The 19,446-nt window shown below is 41.1% G+C and overlaps 1 non-coding gene and 1 pseudogene across 1 annotated transcript; one reads left to right on the plus strand and one right to left on the minus strand.

Moving 5' to 3' along the window:
• Positions 1 to 1,508: 1,508 nt before the first annotated feature.
• Positions 1,509 to 1,671, minus strand: LOC142441717 (U1 spliceosomal RNA). Its single transcript, XR_012783069.1, has one exon. It is a non-coding gene; the product is annotated as a U1 spliceosomal RNA (small nuclear RNA).
• Positions 1,672 to 14,222: 12,551 nt separating this feature from the next.
• Positions 14,223 to 16,655, plus strand: LOC142440882 (transforming growth factor beta regulator 1-like; annotated as a pseudogene).
• Positions 16,656 to 19,446: the final 2,791 nt, after the last annotated feature.

Below are 19,446 nucleotides of genomic sequence, written 5' to 3' on the forward strand. Positions count from 1 at the left end.
ATCCTCACTAGTGTAGGCTGGAGCTCACTGTTGCGGAAGGCCGTCCATCTGAGGAGGTGCCTCCTTTTCTTCAATGAGCTCCACTTTACCAACCTTGATGTCCTTCTTCAGAGACTGGTCTCTTCCAACAACATGTCCAAGTAGGAGACAAGAGTCTCACCATCCTCCATTCTAAGAGAATTCTGACTGTACACCTTTCTAGAAAGGTTTGTCTGGGCTTCTGAAAGTCCATGGTAATTTCAACGTCAACCCCATCACTCAAATGGATCCATTCTTCTAAGGTTTGCCTTATTCTTCAGGTGGTGGTTATCTACATACGAAGAAACAGAAGTAGCCTGGCTTGGGGCAGGTGCTCTATAACACTTAAAAAAATATCTTATGCAGCAGATTTGCCCTTTGCAAGACATCCTTTGATTTCTGCACTGCTATTTTCAGGAACTTTGGGGATCCAAGACAAAATAAATGCTTCGTAACTTCAATGTTTCCTTCCTATGTCATGATGTTGCCCAGTGGTCAAATTGTGAGGAAGTTCATCTTCTTACATTGAGTTGCAAGTCCTATTGAAGTGTGCACTCTGTTATTTTCAGCAGGCAGCGTTTCCACTCATCCGAGATTTCAGCAAGCAAGGAGTGGCGCTTGCATATCAGAGGTCATTAAGCTTCTTCAATCCTGTTGCCGCATTATTTGCTCACTATCCAGATGGAATAAATACGGTGAAGTGCTACAACTCTGATGCACATCTTTCCTGACTTTAAACTGCTCCGCATTCTCTTGTTCTGCTCACATCCCTGCTCCTGGGTCTGTAGATAACTTCCACATGAGCACAGGTAAGTGTTCTCAATTCCTGTTCTTCTCAATAATATCCATGTATCATGGTTTCATTATCTTGTGACTCTTGCTATTTGAACAACCAAATGGTTCATCTTGGCTTTGTCGCTCTAATCTTTTCCCTTGGCTCATACCTGGAAGAATTAGTAGATGAGTAGATGCATGATAGGATTTATAATAAACGTCCAAACTTCAAATGTTAACTAATTTACCGCTTCCAGCGGGAAGGCCCCTTCTCAAAGCTTGTTTGCCCCCACATCTTTATTTCAATAGTTTTATCAGAAATAGTTTAACTCTATATTTGTACCTCAAAGGGAACTAGAAGATGTTGTGGCACATGTCAAAGTTCTGACTAAATACACCCAGAATATTTTAAATAACTCTTCCAGGGACACCAAGAAAGAACACTGAATGACTGTGAGGAGCGAGAGGACTGGTCGGCAATGTCCTCCTCCTTCGCAGAGGCACCTCTGTCATTACAAAGACGGATCGTTGTGTCTCTGTCCCTGACAGTGGGGTGATCACTGCTCACCACGTTTCCCATATGCATTGTATAGTGCCGAATCTCAATAATACTGTTTTCACTTGAAATTATATTTTAAATAATTGCTTTATTTAGGGGTGGATAATTGAAGAAAATACTAATTTACTATTTCTTACTTATGATCTTTTCTTTTTTTCAGGGGAGAGCACAAGCGCAGTCCCCCACTACCACAAATTATGCAGTTGAGTTTCCCACATTTGGGGAAATCGCAAGGGTCAGCACATCTGAGTGCAATGGATAAGCCTCGACCTGGGAAAACCACCTTCGAGAGCATGGTATCTCCCCTGCCAGGTAAGTATATGATTATCTTTTTAATATATCTTTATAACTATAAAATATTTTTCCTAATTATTATATTTGTATGCAGTGTTGTGTACTCAAATTAATCACTCTGCAAATAAGCTGATATTAATCACTCATGCATGCCAATAATAATAAAGTACCGTGTAACTCTTTGACAGTTGATATACAGGTCTTCCAGCTTTCTAAAGCATTTCTAAAATTTAGCCTAAGCTTTCTATTAGTAAAACCCCAAATTTGTCATCCTAAAAATGAGCCATAAAATATGGCATGATAAAGAAAAGTAATATGAAGAAAATTACACTGGACTAGAGTAAACGAGCAGTCAACAATAAAAAGTCCTCACAAATGAAAAATTGTTTCATTTCTAGGTGATCAGAGTCTCTAAGTGAAGGCTTGATTAAAAGAGGAGGTTTGGGGGGCTAAATTCAAGTTGGAAGAGACTGGTAACTAATTTGGTTCCACAGGGCAAATTTTAAGATGATTAGTAACCTAATTTTTACAGTTTGTAATTAGCTTGTTTCTGTAGATGTGCGCTCATCAATAGCTCTTTGTCTTCAACTCCTGCATTTCAGAAGCAGAAACCTAGTTATCTGCCTCCACTGCACAGGCATAGACCTCAGACCCCTAAAGAACTACATCTGCTCTCTTAGCAAAATAGCAGCTCAGAGAAGAAAGTATTTCAAAGGTTATCTTAATGTACCTCTGAAAAACAGGCTGTCACTGCCAGACTCCTCAGACTCTGTTCTACTCTGTCTGTATTCACCTAGATACTGCACATTCCTTTAGAGCACACAGCGTATTCTTCAACCCGTGAGTTGTTGATCAAAGAACAAATCGTGCTTCTTGTTTTAACTTTATTTACCATCTCATAATGTCTTTTACAATGTTTGCCATGAAAGATTGGAAAGTATTCACTCTCTGGAAGCAAATCAAAATATTTCCAGCAGAGTTGACAGTCTAAGCAAAGACACAGAGCCCTGAAGCAATGGAGAGGACAGAGAAGTGAGTCTGAAATGTAAATTATATGCAGAAGTGGGATGAATTACAGAGAGATAAATCCACTAAAATAGATAAGGAACCAATGGTTGGCTAACCAGGATCCTTTAACATTTCAATTGTTAGAGAGTTACTGAATCATGTGTGACAAAGCATCATGACTTGCTTTAAATATATTTAAAGAAAATCAGTCAGCAAAACGATTGAGAACTACAAGATTAAAAGCAAATAGACTAAGGAGGACACATCTGCAGTTGTTCAGACAGCACAAGTCCTAATATTATGGGATAACTAAGTTTCATTTAAAAAAATACTGGTGAAATGTAATGACCAGGATGTGGTTGCTAGTTAGGTTTAGAGGCTAAGGGAATGGGACCTCAGAGGGGAAAAACTTGCCAATGTCCTTGTTCAGAGGACAGAATGAGGAGTGAGGCGTACTGCACTAGCTACGTGACGCATGCAGGGGCCAGGTTAGAGGGGCCCGTGACTTCCCTTTGCACTTGTTGAGTGAGACTTCTGTTATTCACTTGAAACTTGTACACAGATACCTTAATACACAATTGGAACTGAGCTGAGAGACTTGAGCTTGGGGTGAGATTGTCAGGGAAATATAAAGAATACAACTGATGTTTTCCAGGGACAAAAGTATTGAAAGATCACATTAAAATATAGGCAGGAGATATCATAATAGAAAAGACTTTGAAAGAATTGTCAAAGAAAAAGGACTGAATTCAAAAGATTACTATAAAATTTATTTTTTAAACTGAAAGAAGGAAATATCAAATAATGAATAATCAACAATGTAGATGTGGCAGAAATAAAGGAATAAGAGATACATGGTTTCCAACAGTCCACTTAATATTGAGATTAAATCACTCAGAAAAAATGAAAATGTTTACAAGGCACTTTTTACCAACTGAAAGGTGAAAATACTTTCGTAGAGACCTGTCCCTGGAGCAGCAAGATGAAGACGCTGTTCTTACAATTTAGAGAGCCTACTTTATTGAATAGAAGAATATCAATAAGAAATGTGACACTGTTTTAGCTACTAAAATATTATTATCTGGGAATATTTGAAAAAAGAAACAATTATCTGATTTTTTAATTTCTTGTGCTTATAATACATTTTAGAGAACAGATGCATGTATTACTTCACTTCATCCTCAAAATATCCTGCAATGCAGGTAATACTCCTAGCCACGTTTTACAAATTAGAAAACAAAGTAATTTTCCCAAATCTATTTAGTATATACAAATAAAGCACTGAGCCCAAAGTAGGTCATTTTATTATACACAATTTTGACAAAACGCCTACTATATGTAAACTGGCAGCTTCTGGAGACCAAGCTGGACACCGTAAGCTGCCCTGTCCTTCTCCAACCACTTCGCTATGCTCTTCCAGGACTCGGGACATCATCTAATACATAGATCTCTTCCTGTCCATTTAAGGAGTGTTAGCTATGACACCAAAAAGAATCGTAACTGAAACGGTTTTCTTTATGCATCACTAAAGGAGACAGTTTGTGCAGGAGAAGTTAAGAGGTGAAGGTGATATATATATATACATATATACACATACATATATACCTATACACATATATACACATACATACACACACTTATATCTTTTTTTTTTTGCATGATGCCTTATACCTGGTCCTTTGGGCACCTTGTGATGGCACTGGCCGGTGTGCTTCTTCCATGTGGGCTTATTTGCTTCTGAGCTAGATGGCCACTTGTTCACCTTCAAGCCTTTAAGACCCCAGACACTATCTCTTTTGATAGCCGGGCACCATCAGCTTTCTTCACCACATTTGCTTATGCACCCATTTGTCTTCAGCGATCCTATCATGGAGGTGTGCAGTCAATGATATGACTTTTTGTTCTTTGATGCCTGGTAACTGATCCCTTTGGGACCACTCAATCACACAGGCTGGTGTGTTCTTCCATGTGGACAAGGGGGAAGTGCAGAGTGGAGACCCAAGGCCCAAGTGTCGACCAGTGGAGATCCCCCCATATAGGGGTTTAGGAGAGGAGATGGGTTAATTAGGGTGTAAGGTAGTATCGATGAAGAACACAGCTTTCCCCCAGATCCTGGATGCTTCCTCCCCCCAACTACCATGATCTGAATTCTACCTTGCAGGGCTGGATAGGACAGAGGCTGTACACTGGTGCATATGAGGGTTGGAGGTACAGGGAATCCAGGGTGGATGATACCTTCAGGACCAAGGGTGTGAGGGACGATGCTGGGAGAGTGGAGGGTGAGTGGGTTGGAAAGGGGGAACTGATTACAAGGATCCACATGTGACCTCTTCCCTGGTAGAGGGACAGCAGAGAAGGGGGGAAGGGAGACTCCGGATAGGGCAAGATATGACAAAATAACGATGTATAAATTACCAAGGGCATATGAGGGAGGGGGGAATGAGGAGGGAGGGTGAAAAAAAAAAGGACCTGATGCAAGGGGCTTAAGTGGAGAGCAAATGCCTTGAGAATGATTGGGGCAGGGAATGTATGGATGTGCTTTATACAATTGATGTATGTATATGTATGGATTGTGGTAAGAGGTGTATGAGTCCCTAATAAAATGTAAAAGAAGAAAAGAGAAAAAAATGATTAGGGCAAAGACTGTACAGATGTGCTTTATACAATTGATGTATGTATATGTATGAACTGTGAAAAGAATTGTATGAGCCCCAATAAATTGTTAAAATAAATTAAAAAAAAATAAAATAAAAGAGGTGAAGGTGATCGTACCAAGGGAACGACCCCATCGATAATTTCTTCCTGTTCCTGTGTCCAGGGATGAATAATTTTAAGATAATGTTTCATATTTACTTATGAGATTCCCTGATTCATGATAGTTTATTTGGAATACCATATATGTTCAAATATAAGCCAACCTGATTATAAGCCGAGGTACCTAATTATTACCTGGGAAACCAGAAAAACTGATTGACTCGAGTATAAGCCTAGGGTGGGAAATTCAGAAGCTATTGGTGAGTTTCAATCTTCAAAATAAATGAAAATAAAATTACTCAAAATTGAGACATCAGTAGGGTAATGTATTTAAATATTTATTTTAAATAGAAAACATACATGAAAGGACAGCAAGTCATTTAACATTAGTAAACCAGCACAGTAAGTGGAAAATAGGTTTAACAAAAACAATAAGGTATCAACAATGATACCTTAAGAGTACTAGTCCCTAAGCTCAATCAGCAACCAAGCTAAAATGTAAAGAGTTAAAATCCTTCAAAACTGGATTCCTCCTCATCACCCATATCCCAATGCCGAGCTTCAGCAGGTGTGAGGTCATCATAGACGCTGTCCTCACTGAGATCGCCGTCATCACCATCACTGCTGTCATTTTCATACAAAGCGCAGTCTTCACTGCCATCCATAGCATTACTAATGCAACATTTCTGGAAGGCACGTCACACCATGTCTTCTGGAATGTCTTCCCATGCATCTTGAACCCACTTTGCTATTAACTTCAGAGATTTCCTCCTTTTGTTAGTTGGGCTTGAGCAGATGACATCCATTCATGCCATATCCTTCGCACATGGTCTTTAAAAGGCTTATTCAAAGATACACGTCATAGGACGGCTCTGATTGGTTAGATGTTAGTAAACAAAAATTCAAAGCCCTGCAGTGTCAGCGGGGCTCTGAATGAACAGCAGAGAAACAGCAATCACCCCCGAGATAAAGGGCGCTCATCCAGTTACCTGGGGGTGAGGGGCAGCGGGATGTTACACCTCGCTGGGGCACCACTGACCCGTGTATAAGCCGAACCCCAGTTTTTCAGCACATTAAACTCGGCTTATACACGAGTATATACGGTGCTTTTAAAATTAGAATAGTAACAATATATTGTAACTAGTTAGGGCTTATAATTCATGTTTCCTTCATTACCTGTGTATAGGCATTTGAATGAACTACAGGGGGAAAACAGTTTTTAAAAATCTTGTCAATGAGTCTATTCTGACTCACAGTGATCACATAGAACAGGATATAACTGCCTCTGAGATGGGAGTATAAAGTCTCATCTTTTTCCCAGGGAGCTACTGGCAGTTTTGAACTGCTAACCTTGGTATTACTATCTTGATGCATAACCACTATACCACCAGGACTTCATGGAATGGATTATAGAAAGCAATTCTAAAAGTGGGGATTCAGAAGCAGCTAGATCACTGTCAAAAACTCTGAGACGGGGCCCATCGATATATGTTTTAAGAGCTCTCAGGAGATACTGATGCATGTTCAAGTTTAAGAACCACTGTCACAATGCTCTGTTGTTATTTTCCCCTATTATTTGAACAGGAAGGAGGTTGTAAATATTCCCAGCAAAAACAGAATCGATACATTAATGTAATGGTTAACCAAAGCACATAATTATTCACATTATCAGCACCCAATTTTTATGAATTTTCACCTTTGTCCATGGGAACATTTAAAATTCTTAATTGAATGTCAAAGCAAGCTCTTAAGACAGGTTAGTCACATGAGAGTAAATATGAGTTTACTATAATGCTTAAGATTATCCAAAAATATAAACAGACAGGTGTTGTATTAGTCTGGGTACTTTAGAGAAACAAATCCACAGAAATTCATGTAAAAGAGAGAGTTTTATATAAAGGTTAACTGTGCAACAAGAAAATATCCCAACCCGGTGATGCCCAAGCCCACAAGTACAACATTAACCGATATGTCCAACACCAGTCCACAAAGTTCTCCTCCATCTCACAAAACCGACAAAACAATGCTGACTGCAGGAGGAAAGCTGAGTCACTGAAAGTGTAAACATTTCAACACTGGCAGGGATCTCCACAAGGGTGCTTCAGCACCCAGAGCTGCATTGGGGTAGGTCCATGCGGCTTTTCCTCAGGGATGTTTTGCAGGCAGTCAGCCTTGTAAGCTGAAGCAGGGAACTGGCTAAGGCAGTTGCCCCCTGGTGCGGCCATCACAAAGCAAGGGCCCCAAGAACTAGAAAGGGGAGGCTCACTGAGTCATTTATCCCTCCGCTGTTCACTTAACCCCACATGTGTTTATCGGCCAGGCTGGCACAATAAACTACCTCAAATGTTTATTTTCTTTCATTGACTATGTAAAGGCATTCAAAAGTGTGGGCAATAATAAAGTGTGAATAACGTAGAGAAGAATGGAAATTCTGGAACAGTTCATTGTGTTCATTCAGAACGTATACTTAGATCAAGAGGCAGTTGTGCAAATGGAGCAAAGGAATACTGCATGGTTTAAAAGCAGGAGAGGCGAATGTCTGGGTTGTGTCCTCTCACCATATTTGTTCAATCTGTATGCTGAGAAAATCATCAGAGAAGCTGGATTATATTAAGAAGAATGCAGCAGCATCACGATTGGATGAAGGTTCAGCCTGTGGTGTGCAGATGATACATCCTTGTTTGCTGAGAGTGAGGAGGAGTTGAAGCACTTGCTGATGAAGAACAGGACTGTAATCATGATAAACAGAGAAAAGGTTGAAATTGTCAAGGATTTTGTCTTATTTGAATCCACAGCCAATGGAAGCAGTAACCAAGAAATCAAAAGATGTATTGGTTTAGATAAGTCTGCTGCACAAGACCACTTCAGAATACTGAACAGTAATGATGGCCCCTGGAGGACTAAGGTGAGCATTGGTATTCTCCATTGCATGGCATGCATGTGAACGTTGGGCACTGGATAAGAAAGACCATACAACAGTGGTTCTCAAACTTCCTGATGCAGCGACCTTTTAATACAGTTCCTCGTGTTGTGGAACGAGCCCCAACCATAAAGAACAGTTACTTCATAACTGTAATTTTGCTACTTGTACGAATTGGGCAACCCCTGTGAAAGGGTCCTTCGACCCCCAAAGGGGTTGCAATCCACAGGTTGAGAACCGCTGTGACAGAAGAATCGATGCATTTGAATTGGGGTGTTGGGGAAGCATATTAAAAGTACCATGGACTGCTAAAAGGACAAACCTAACTCCATTGAAGAAGTATGGCCAGAATGCTCCTTACAGGCAACGACGGCAAGACTTCATCTTATTTTGAAGATATTTTCCCGGAGAAGGACACCTTGTTTGGTAAAGAGCATGGCCCTCATTGAGACGGACTGACACAGTGGCTGCATCAGTGGATGTAAGCAAGGAGCAATTGTGAGGACGGTACAGGACCATGCAGTGTTTTGTTCTGTTGTGCATATGATTGTGATGGTTCAGAGCTGATGTGATGGTGCCTAAAAACAACATTAGTAAATAACATAGAAACTTGAACTATATGACACTTTTTCCCTCTCATCTTTGGCTCTTTCCAAAGGCATTAATATTGTTACTGTCTCTTCAAAGTTAGATTACAAAAAAAAAATAACAAAATGGTTGTATTTTTCCTATGAAAAATCAAATAGTGAAGCTTTTATTAAGTTCAAAATTATAACTTTGAACATCTATAAGAAGAATTAATTCATGCCTCTCAATATATTCCTAAGTATATATATTAAGAACAGAAAAAATACTGTGGTAATATATTTTGATGGTTATTATAATCTTTTGCCAGATACTTCTTTTATCCAAAATGACAAAAATCGCAGAAGCCATTGTGTACTGCAGGCCTAAAATATGGATTTAAAGTGAAGATAGAGAAATTTGGCAAGATTTTTAACTTACACAGTCAGGGGATTACAAATGGTGCTGGCATGGGTCAAGCTCTTTGTCTTTACAGGTTGTAACTTGGCAAAGAAATCTTTCTCTCTCTCACTCATTACTCTTCAATACTGTACAAGTATATTAGTGTATTGTCAGAGGGGAAAACACTCAGAACTTAAATGGTTATTCAGCAACTAGCAAAATCGAAAGATACCGATTCATAGGTTTGCCCATTCCAAAGAATGGTGGCCCAAGAGAACGTGGACATTATTGAACATTATTACTATCACATACAGGTAAACTTTGATGAAAGTAATTGTAAAATGGTTGAGGCAGTACATTGACAGGAAACTTCCAGAAATTCTGGCTGAATTCAAAATAGGTTATGAAAGAAAGGAAACCATTGCTGATACCAGATAGATCTTGGCTGAAGGAAGAGAATCTCAGGGAAAAAATGTTCACTTCTGTTTAATTGACTGTGCAAAGGCATTGTACTCTATGTATTAAAGCAAGCTCTAGATAGCATCTCCAAGAGTGGGAATTCTAAAGCACTGCCTTGTGCTAATGTGGAAACTGGACATAGACTAAGAGGCAGTTGTTTGAACACAATAACGGAATACTGCATGGTTTAAAATTAGGAAAGATATCCATCAGGACTGTATTCTTTCAACATAGTTATTCAGGTTATGAACTGAATAAAATATCCATAATCTGATAAACTGAGCTATATGAAGAACAATGTAGCATAAGGATTAGAAAAATGCTAATTAACAACTCTTGATATGCAGACGACACAACTTTGCTTATTGAAAGTGACGAGGACTGGACCAACCTACTGATGAAGATAAAATAATACAGCCTTCTGTATGGATCACAATGTAGTATTAAGAAAAATCAATCCTCTCATCTAGACCAGAAGAGGGCCAGGTCAGGATGATGCGCACCTGCATGGGGCAATTGAAAACACCGTGGGTTGGGTGAAGTGCACCTCAACTAACAAGGCATGCCTTTGCCCTTGTCAACTTTTTAATGAGGTCTTTTGCAGCAGATTTTCCAAATGCAATGCATTGTTCGATTTCTTGACAGCTGCTTCCATGAGCATTAATTGAGGATCCAAGTAAAGTGAAATAATTCACAACTTCAGTCATCTGTTTAAAATGACACCCTCTATTGATTCAATGCAATGGTTACTTATTGGGCTACAATCCAAATGGATAGCAGTTTACTAGCAGCAACTCAGGAAAAAGACTGAGTTTTATACTCCCATAAAAACTCACATGTGTCATCCCTTCCCTGTGACCCCCTCAGTGAGGGAATGTCCAATTGTCTACAGATGGGCATTGGGTCTCCACTCCATGCCTCCCACCCCCATTCACCTTGGGTATGGTTTTGTTCTGGGTCTTAGGTGCCCGATACCTGATCCCATCAACACCTCATGATCACCCAGGCTGCTGTACTTCTTCCATATGAGCTTTGTTACTTCTCAGCTAGGTGGCTGCTTTTTATCTTCAAGACTTTAAGACCCCAGATGCTATATCTTTTGATATCCAGGTACCATTAGCTTTCTTCACCACATTTGCTATGCACCCATTTTGTCTTTGGTGATTATGTCGGGAAGGTAAGCATCATAAAATGCTGTATTGTTAGAACAAAGTGTTCTTGGGTTAAGGAAGTACTTGATTCAAGGCCCAATTTCCATTTGCAACCTTAATTCTTAGCATATAGATATGAGTACATAATTATATTTCCTTCTCATAATATATATATTTACATATGCACATGCTTGTATTTACACCTCTATAAGTGTCCTTTGCCTCCTACTTCTTTGCTCTCTATTTTTTTAACTTTCCTCTTGTCCCACCATCATGTTCAAACTTCATTCAGGTTTAATAATTCCTTGCTGATACATTACCCTTGATTAAGCACCACTAGGCATCCTACGACCTTCCTTCCATTGATTTAGTTCACTTGTTCCCTTGTCCCTGGGTTGGTCACTTCTTCCTTTTGCCCTTCTCCCGTTCTCCCATAGCCCCTCCACCCTCCCCCCCCCCCAACCCAGAACCATTGGTCCCATTCTTTTGATCTCCAAATGAAACATACAACTTTCCTCTTGTTCTTTGGTGCTTCCTTCACTCAACTATCATGTCCTCAGTTCTACCTTACAAATCAGATTAGACCAGAGCATGCACACTGCTACAAATAAGACCTCCAACACAGAGTATCCAGGGTAGATAAACTCCTCGGGGCTAACAAGGAGAGTAGAGATACCAGGAGGATTAGGGGAGGGTGGGGGTGAGAAAGGGGAAATTGATCACAAGGATCAACCTGGGACCTCCTCCCAGGGATACAAATAATGGAAAAGTGAGTGAGGGCTGATGGAGGATGATGTAAATATGGAAATAACAATCTATAACTTATCAAGATTTTGTAAGGAAGGGTTGGGGGGGGTGGAAGAGGAGGAAGAAATGGGGAACTGATATCAGGGGATCAAATGGGAAGAGAATGCTTTGAAAATGATGATGGCAACATATGTGCAAATGTGCTTGACACACTGGATGAAAGTATGGATTATGATAAGAGACATAGAGCCCCCAATAAAATATTTTTTAAAAACCAACAGGAGGGTCACTAGGAGTCAGCATGTATGTTAGTCTGGGTATATTAGAGAAACAAATCCACAGAAATTCATGTAAAAGAGAGAGTTCTATATAAAGGTTGACTGTGCATCAAGAAAAGATCCCAACCCAGTGCTGCCCAAGGCCACAAGTCCAATATTAACCCATTAACTCATATGTCTAACACCAATCCAAAAAGTTCTCCTCCATCTCACAAAACAGATGCAATAATGCTGACTGCAGGAGGAAAGTCGAGTTAGTGAGCATGTAAGGTTCTCGGTGCTGGCAGGGGTCTCCACATGGGTGCTCCAGCACCCAGGGCTACATTGGGGTGGGTCCATGTGGTTTCTCCTCTGGGATGTCTTGCAGTGAGCCTTGCAAGCTGAAGCAGGGAACTGCTAAGGCAGCTGCACCCTGGTGTGACCATCACAAAGCAAGAGACCTGAGCCTGAGAACTAGAAAGAGTCTCACTGAGCCATCTATTCCTCTGCCCTTCAATTAACTCCACATGTCATCTTGCCCCTAGGCAAGTCTCATGGAATGCAAATGTCCTCCTCAGTCCTTCAAAGCACTGAGTGGGGCATATCTTCTCAAAGCCTTCTTTGCAGGCCTGGCCTAAACCCCCTAAAGGTCACATTTTGATGGTTGTGAGCAAGTGGGCTTACAAGCTTTCTATTTTCATACTTCCCAATAAACATTTCTATAAGTCATATCAATATTAAGCAGGAGAAATCAGTATAAACAAAAATAGAATCAGATACTAAATTAAATTCTTAAAACAATCGTGTTCAATTCTCATATAGCTTGTCTAAATCCTTATCTAAACTATTGTATTTATACAAAACTATGGGATTAGGTCTCTGAGAGCATTCTGGCAGGCATTTTGACCTTCTGTCAGGCATTTATTTTCCTTAAGCAGCACGGTTCCTGGGAAATTCAAATGGCGATTTCTCCCTCTGAGCTCAGAATATATATTAATCATATTCATTTTCACTATTTTAAACAGGAATAACCAAAGACTACGACCAAACAGAATAATCAAACTTTAACTTCCCGTATTCTTTCCAGAAAACAACTACATAAACAGTGTAGCTATGTGACCACTGCTGGCCAAAAAAGGAAAACTACCATGAGGGAGCGGTCAAACAAACATCTACTCTGCATCTCATGCTTTGCTTCTCCAGTATCCTGCACCCAAGGTACTATAATATGTTAGACTGGACAGACTAGAGAAACAAATCCACAGAAACTCATGTATGTATATATATATATAAGAGACAGTTTTATATAAAAGGTAAGTGTACATTAAGAAAGCATCCCAACCTAGTACTGTCCAAGACCATAAGTCTGACATTAAAACATATGTCTGACATCAATCTACAAAGTCTTCCTCCATCTCACAAAACACACTCAATGATGCTGACTGCAGGAGGAAAGCTGAATCGGTGAGCGTGTAAGCATCTCAGTGCTGTCAGGGGACTCCACACAGCTGCTCCAGCACCCAGGGCTCCATCGGGGTAGGTCCATGTGGCTTCTCCTTAAGGATGGCTCACAGGAAGTGAGCCTTGCCTGCTGAGGCAAAGAAGTAGCTAAGGTAACTGTATCCTGGTCTGACCATCAGAGAACAAGAGAACAGAGAACCAGAAAGGCGAGACTCACCAAGCTATTATTCCTCCACCCTTCAATTAATCCCACATGTGTTTATTGGCCAGGCTGGCACAATAAGCTTTAACTATCGCACATGTTGTCAGGCAAGATCAGTCCCTGGAAGAAGGCATCATACTTGATTTAAAAGAAAAAGGGCACCAGCCAGCAAATGGAAACCCTCGACAAGATGGATTGCTACATTGGCTGCAACAAAGGACCCAGCATGAGAGCAATTGTGAGGCTGGCATAGAGCCAGGCAGTATTTCCTTCTGTGTTCTGTTGTACATAAGGTCTCTGGGGGTTGGAACTGATTGGAACAACTACAACACACACACACACACACACACACACACACACACACACACACACACACACACACACACACACACTGAGAGACATCGGAATAGAAAGCCTCCAGTTTACCAATTTATGTGGATTTCAGGTAGTTAATCTTTAGTGGGATGAGCATAGAAAAATAAGTAGATTGGGAAGTTCTGGGAAGCGTCCGGGTTGGGTTTGGTTGCGGGCTGTGGGGCCTTGAAGAGACTCCTGTCTAGGCCCGGAGCAGACAAAGTCAGCGTTGTGTCTCCTTGATCGGACTGCGACCCGATGCCTGTTGCGCGCTGGAGCCCCGGAGCGGGGCGGCACCATGAGCTTGCTCTCCAGCCTCCCGTCCGCCGCTCGGGCGCCGCTGCAGTGCGGCCAAACCAGCATGAAAAGGCCTCCCCTGAGGAGCCAGAGCCAGAAGTATCAGCTGAAGTACCTGCGGCTGCGCAAGGCGGCCAAAGCCACGGTGTTTGAAAATGCTGCTATTTGCGATGAAATCGCTCGTCTTGAGGAAAAATTTCTTAAAGCAAACGAAGAAAGAAGGTACTTGCTAAGGAAGCTCCTCCACCTTCAGGCCCTCACTGAAGGGGAAGCACAGGCTGCTGCTCCTGCACTCGGCTCCAGTTTGTCCCTGCCATACAGTGTGGCCAGCTCTGGGGGATCGGTACAGGGGGCTGGACCCAGCACTGTGGCTGAGGAACACTTTGGGAAGAAATCCAAGAAGGACAAAAAGGAAAAAGGCAAAGAGAACAACAAACTGGAAGATCATCACCGACCGCCCTGGCTTCCATGATGAACGTGCCATCTACCCTGTGGGCTATTGCAGTACTCGAGTGTATGCCAGCATGAAGTGCCCAAACCAGAAGTGTCTGTATACCTGTCAGATCAAGGACGGTGGGGTGCAGCCACAGTTTGAAATTGTTCCTGAAGATGATCCGCAGAATGCCATTGTCAGCTCTTCTGCGGATGCTTGTCACGTGGAACTGCTGCAGACCATAAGTGTTTATATAGGGAAGGTAATGCCCAACCTCCTTCCATCTGGACCTGACTTTTTTGGGTTTTCTCATCCAACCATCCACAACCTAATCCAGAGTTGTCCAGGGGCTCAGAAATGTGTCAAGTAAGTGTCATCAAACACAGTCCTTTTAGAAAAGCTCAGTGATGGGCTGGCTGGGACCCAGAGTTAGGCGTGACTGCTCTTCTCATTCATACATTTGTTGACCAGCTTGTGGTTGTTGAGCACCTTGGTGCCTGCCGCACACCCTCCGGACAGATAAATAGGAGCTCATACCCCACTGTTTTCTCATTATTTTCTTTTCACACCTTGATAGCAAGAGGGTTGGGAAATCCTATGGAATCATGTGTCACTAAAGAAACCTGCCTATTGTATTTTAGGGTCTTTTTAAAAATATATGTTTTAAGACATATGGGAAAGACATGAATCCTTTTGAAGTAGGAATGGGTTATTATAGCTATCAGACACATCTTGAGGATTCCGTGTGATTCTGCAGTTACCAGTGGGTGAAATTTGATGTGTGCAAACCTGGAGATGGGCGTCTACCTCAAGGATGGCTGGAGAATGATGCCGCTATGAACTTTGAGGCCTTGCAGAAACAGACTTTTGATGTGGATCAGAATGACCCCACTATTCCAGGTATCTTTTAACTTGACTCTCATCAGATTACTCTCCCTTCGCTTCTGAGCGGTACCCAAAATATCTGGGCAATATGTGATGGCAGCTTTGATTGAGTTGATCGTGGAGAGTCCCGAGTCAGCGGAGGATCTTCTGACCTGCATCACTCACAGAAGCCACAGGAAGTACCTGTCAGCAGCAGGGGAGGGCGTCTCATTCTTTAGCCTAAGACCAAAGTGGAATTGCATAGAAAAGTGTACTCTTCAAGTGAAGTTAACACTCTCAGGTGTTGCAGGTCCTGCCTATGTCCCATAAATTCCCTCCCACAAGTGGGTGAAATAAATGATCAAGGGATCGGGCATTGGGGTCAAATGGGGAGAACACTGATGGGACAAAAGGGAATGTAATTAGAATTGTCACTCTGCAAGTCACTTAACCAGTTTTCTTCATTGTAAACATCTAAACCGGTGGTCCTCAACCTTCCTAATGCCACAACCCTTTAATACAGTGCCACATTTTGTGGTGACCCCCCCACCATAAAACTATTTTCACTGCTACTTCATAACTGTAATTTTGCTACTGTTAGGAATCCAGCAACCCCTGTGAAAGGGTCATTCGACCCCCAAAGGGGTCTCAATTCCCACAGGTTCGGAATTGCTGATCTAACCCAAAAAAGAGCCAATTTGAGCTGACAGATACAAAGGTATTAAGGAATTAAAGCAACATGTGTATCAGCTCAAAACAGTCTCCTGAGTGATTACCAAGCAGCGGTAAAACTTATTTCTTTTTCTCCTCCTTGATCCTTGGACCTCCCAGAGCTTCCTTTCCAACCCATGTTCCTGACACACGAGCCCTTGGTGGATACACACCTGCAGCATTTGACGTCTCCAGCCCAGTGTAGCCCAACGGAGTCGTCAGAGTGAACAAGAATGAAGTAGCTATATCATTTTTATCCTGATGAGTTTTTTTTTAACTTAAACTGAAACTACAAATGTATGAAAGAAGACGACTTGGGATATAAGAAGACATGTAAATTAACATGTCATGGAGGTTCCTGGGGTGGGGGGCGGGTGGCAGGGGGACTAGCTGCTTTATTTTTAGTAATAAATTTCTCTTGTAGTTCTGCATTTAAAAAGTAGATTACAATAAAACAATTATTTAGTTAGTTTTGATTGAGGTTATAAATGGGAGGATTAAAATGTTGGTAAAAAAAGTTCTAATGATACAAATGTTTAAATGTGTTTATGAAAGATTTCATAGCATTACCATCATAATCACACAAGTCTTAAATTGTATATATTTCATGACAAGTTATATAAATGTCTAAATTAATGCAAACACTTTTGAGGCTTGAGCTGCTAATAAGAACACTAAATTTATTTCCTTAGAAATTGCTTGCTTAAGCAAACCCTCCTAAGAAACTTTAGATAAAAGCCCACTACAATCCACTTTAGGTAAAGGCTTTTTGTGGAAATTTTGTTTCTATATCCCTATTATAATAGTAGAACCCAGGTTATTTTATTTAGCATAGAGAGAAAAACTCCCCTCTCCTAGAGATAATCTCCATGGTATTTTTATACATTGATGCATTGCTCAAAGACAAGCAGGCTAGATGGGAATCTCACCTAGATGGACTAGATGACTCTGAGAATCTTCTCTTATTTACTTGACTGTTAGTAATTAAAAGCTAGATCCTATTATCTAGTTAGTCAACAAAGATACCATGAAGCTGGCCTAAAACTAAAAGAACCTTAGGTTTTCTTACTGGAGGATGTGCTTTTCGCTGTGTGCTGCTCATGCCATAAACTGTGCTCTCTCCTACTCACTGCCCACTCAGAGCTCCTCTTCAGGACAGGGGAGAACTGCCCCACTGAGTTCCCAGATTGTAACCGATAATGAGAGTACCATGCCCTGCCTTTCTCCCCAGGGGCCGCTGGTGGTTTCCAACTGCTGACCTTGTAGTTCACAGCCAAGTTCTTCACCACCACACCATCAGTGCTCCTAGAAAGTACAGTTGTGATCCTAAGGTTATAATAAGATGTTTTAGAATTATTGGGTGTAAAACCTAGGTTACATCTAAGCTGGATGGTATAGTCTAAGAAAGTTCTAGAACAGTCTGTCAACTGAGAGTTTATTCAAACGATTTGAATTCAAATAAGGAACTAGAACTGCCTTTGTGGGAATATAGACTTGAATAAGTAACATTGTCATTGTATAGTACAGTGATTATTTATGGTTCTTTTAGCCATAGTTCGTCTTCGTTACTCCTACCAAATTATTTTTCCCTGATGGATCTAGATACGAAGGTAAAGGAAGATACTAATTGGGTTATATAATTAACCTATGAGTAATTGTTATCAGGGTAAGTTGTGATTGCCATTCTGCTGGGTATAAAATGAGCCATCCCAGAAGCAGTAGCGGGGTTGTGAAATCTCAGTAATGGCAAGAGAAGGGAGCCATGAGTAGAGAGTGTCCTTCAGACTCTGCATCTGGTGCTCTCTGCCTCACCTCTGGTTCTTGGACTTCAGTTCCAGGCTCTCACCTAATCTGACCTGATTTCACAGCCATGTGAATGACAAGGATCGCTCAGATGGATGTTTGAACTTCAGATTTGGGACTTACCAGCACCCCCTACTAGGTGAGCCATTTTCCTTAATACTCTGAGTTCTGTATGGTCATTTCAGTGAGTTGCAAAATAATTGAATCTAAGGGACTATAGCAAGGGGAAGAGTGATGGTTGTCAGGGATAGGGGATGGCATCTTTGAAGAGTTGTACATTTGGGACGTCTGTAATCTCCACTTGCTTGGAACTAGTTTTGTATTGATTTTTCTAACAGAAATTATTTCCACACATAATAAGCCACATAGTATTCACTCAGTGACGCAGCCTCTCTCACAGAGGTGAAATCTAAATTAAATCCATTTCATTCTGATGAACAGTAAGCACTATTGCCGAGGAAAGATCGAGAATGGAGTTGCTGCAAAGGAAACATAAATCAATTGTGAATTAAAAGTGGAAAAATTATAGTAGGGAACGTCATTGAAAATGGACATTTTAGGGAAATGATTCCTCATGAAAGTATCTTGTGTAAGTTTTCCTTGTCACAAATAAGGACAGTGAGTGCAATAGAAGGGATGGGAGGACTCAGGATTATGAGGCGTACATGGGGCCGTGACAAAACCTGGAGCAGCCCTTCTTCGATATCCATATCGTCAGTCACTTCCACTATGCCACTCCTATGATGCTGAGGTTTCATACTCAGGTAAAGAATGTGCAAAAAAGTGGGAGACCTCAAGAAACATAAAGAAGGCTTTGGGGGGGATTGAACGAGGGGGAGGGATAGAACTGAGAAAACACTGACAGTATCGTGGAGCGCATCAGAGAACCAACGGCTTAAAGGTTTCTGGATATTTTAAGTAAGCAGAAATCATAATGGTGCATCACAGATATATATTGTTTTCTTTATCTATTTAAATATCTCCTCCTTTTCCCTGTGTGCAGGGAAAAGTAAGAGGTCATCTTAATGGAGATCAAGGTTCTGGGTCTGTGGAAGCTAGAACAGCTAACAGAAAGCAGTCTGTATAGTGCAGAGAAGGCACACAACATGCTCTGACTGTGGGAACAGAGAAAAGTGGATGGTTACCAAGAACTAATTTCATTTCTAGCAGCCTACACAATTGTCTAAATGAAAGCCATACTCACTGTTATTGAATCGGAGTCATGTGGATTCATGTGTGTGTCAAGAATAAAGATGCTCTGAGGGCTGTGTTGACTCTCATATTTCTGGGAGATTTCTCATGCTGGAATCTCTCGATGGGTTTGAATGGCTGACTTTTTGGTTAGTTGAGCGTAAACTGATTGTGCACCCAGGGCGACTTTAAAGGAAGGGAGAAACAACAAAGCCCACATGGA

This window comes from Tenrec ecaudatus, chromosome 2, assembly GCF_050624435.1.
Source record: "Tenrec ecaudatus isolate mTenEca1 chromosome 2, mTenEca1.hap1, whole genome shotgun sequence".
Taxonomy (NCBI): domain Eukaryota; kingdom Metazoa; phylum Chordata; class Mammalia; order Afrosoricida; family Tenrecidae; genus Tenrec; species Tenrec ecaudatus.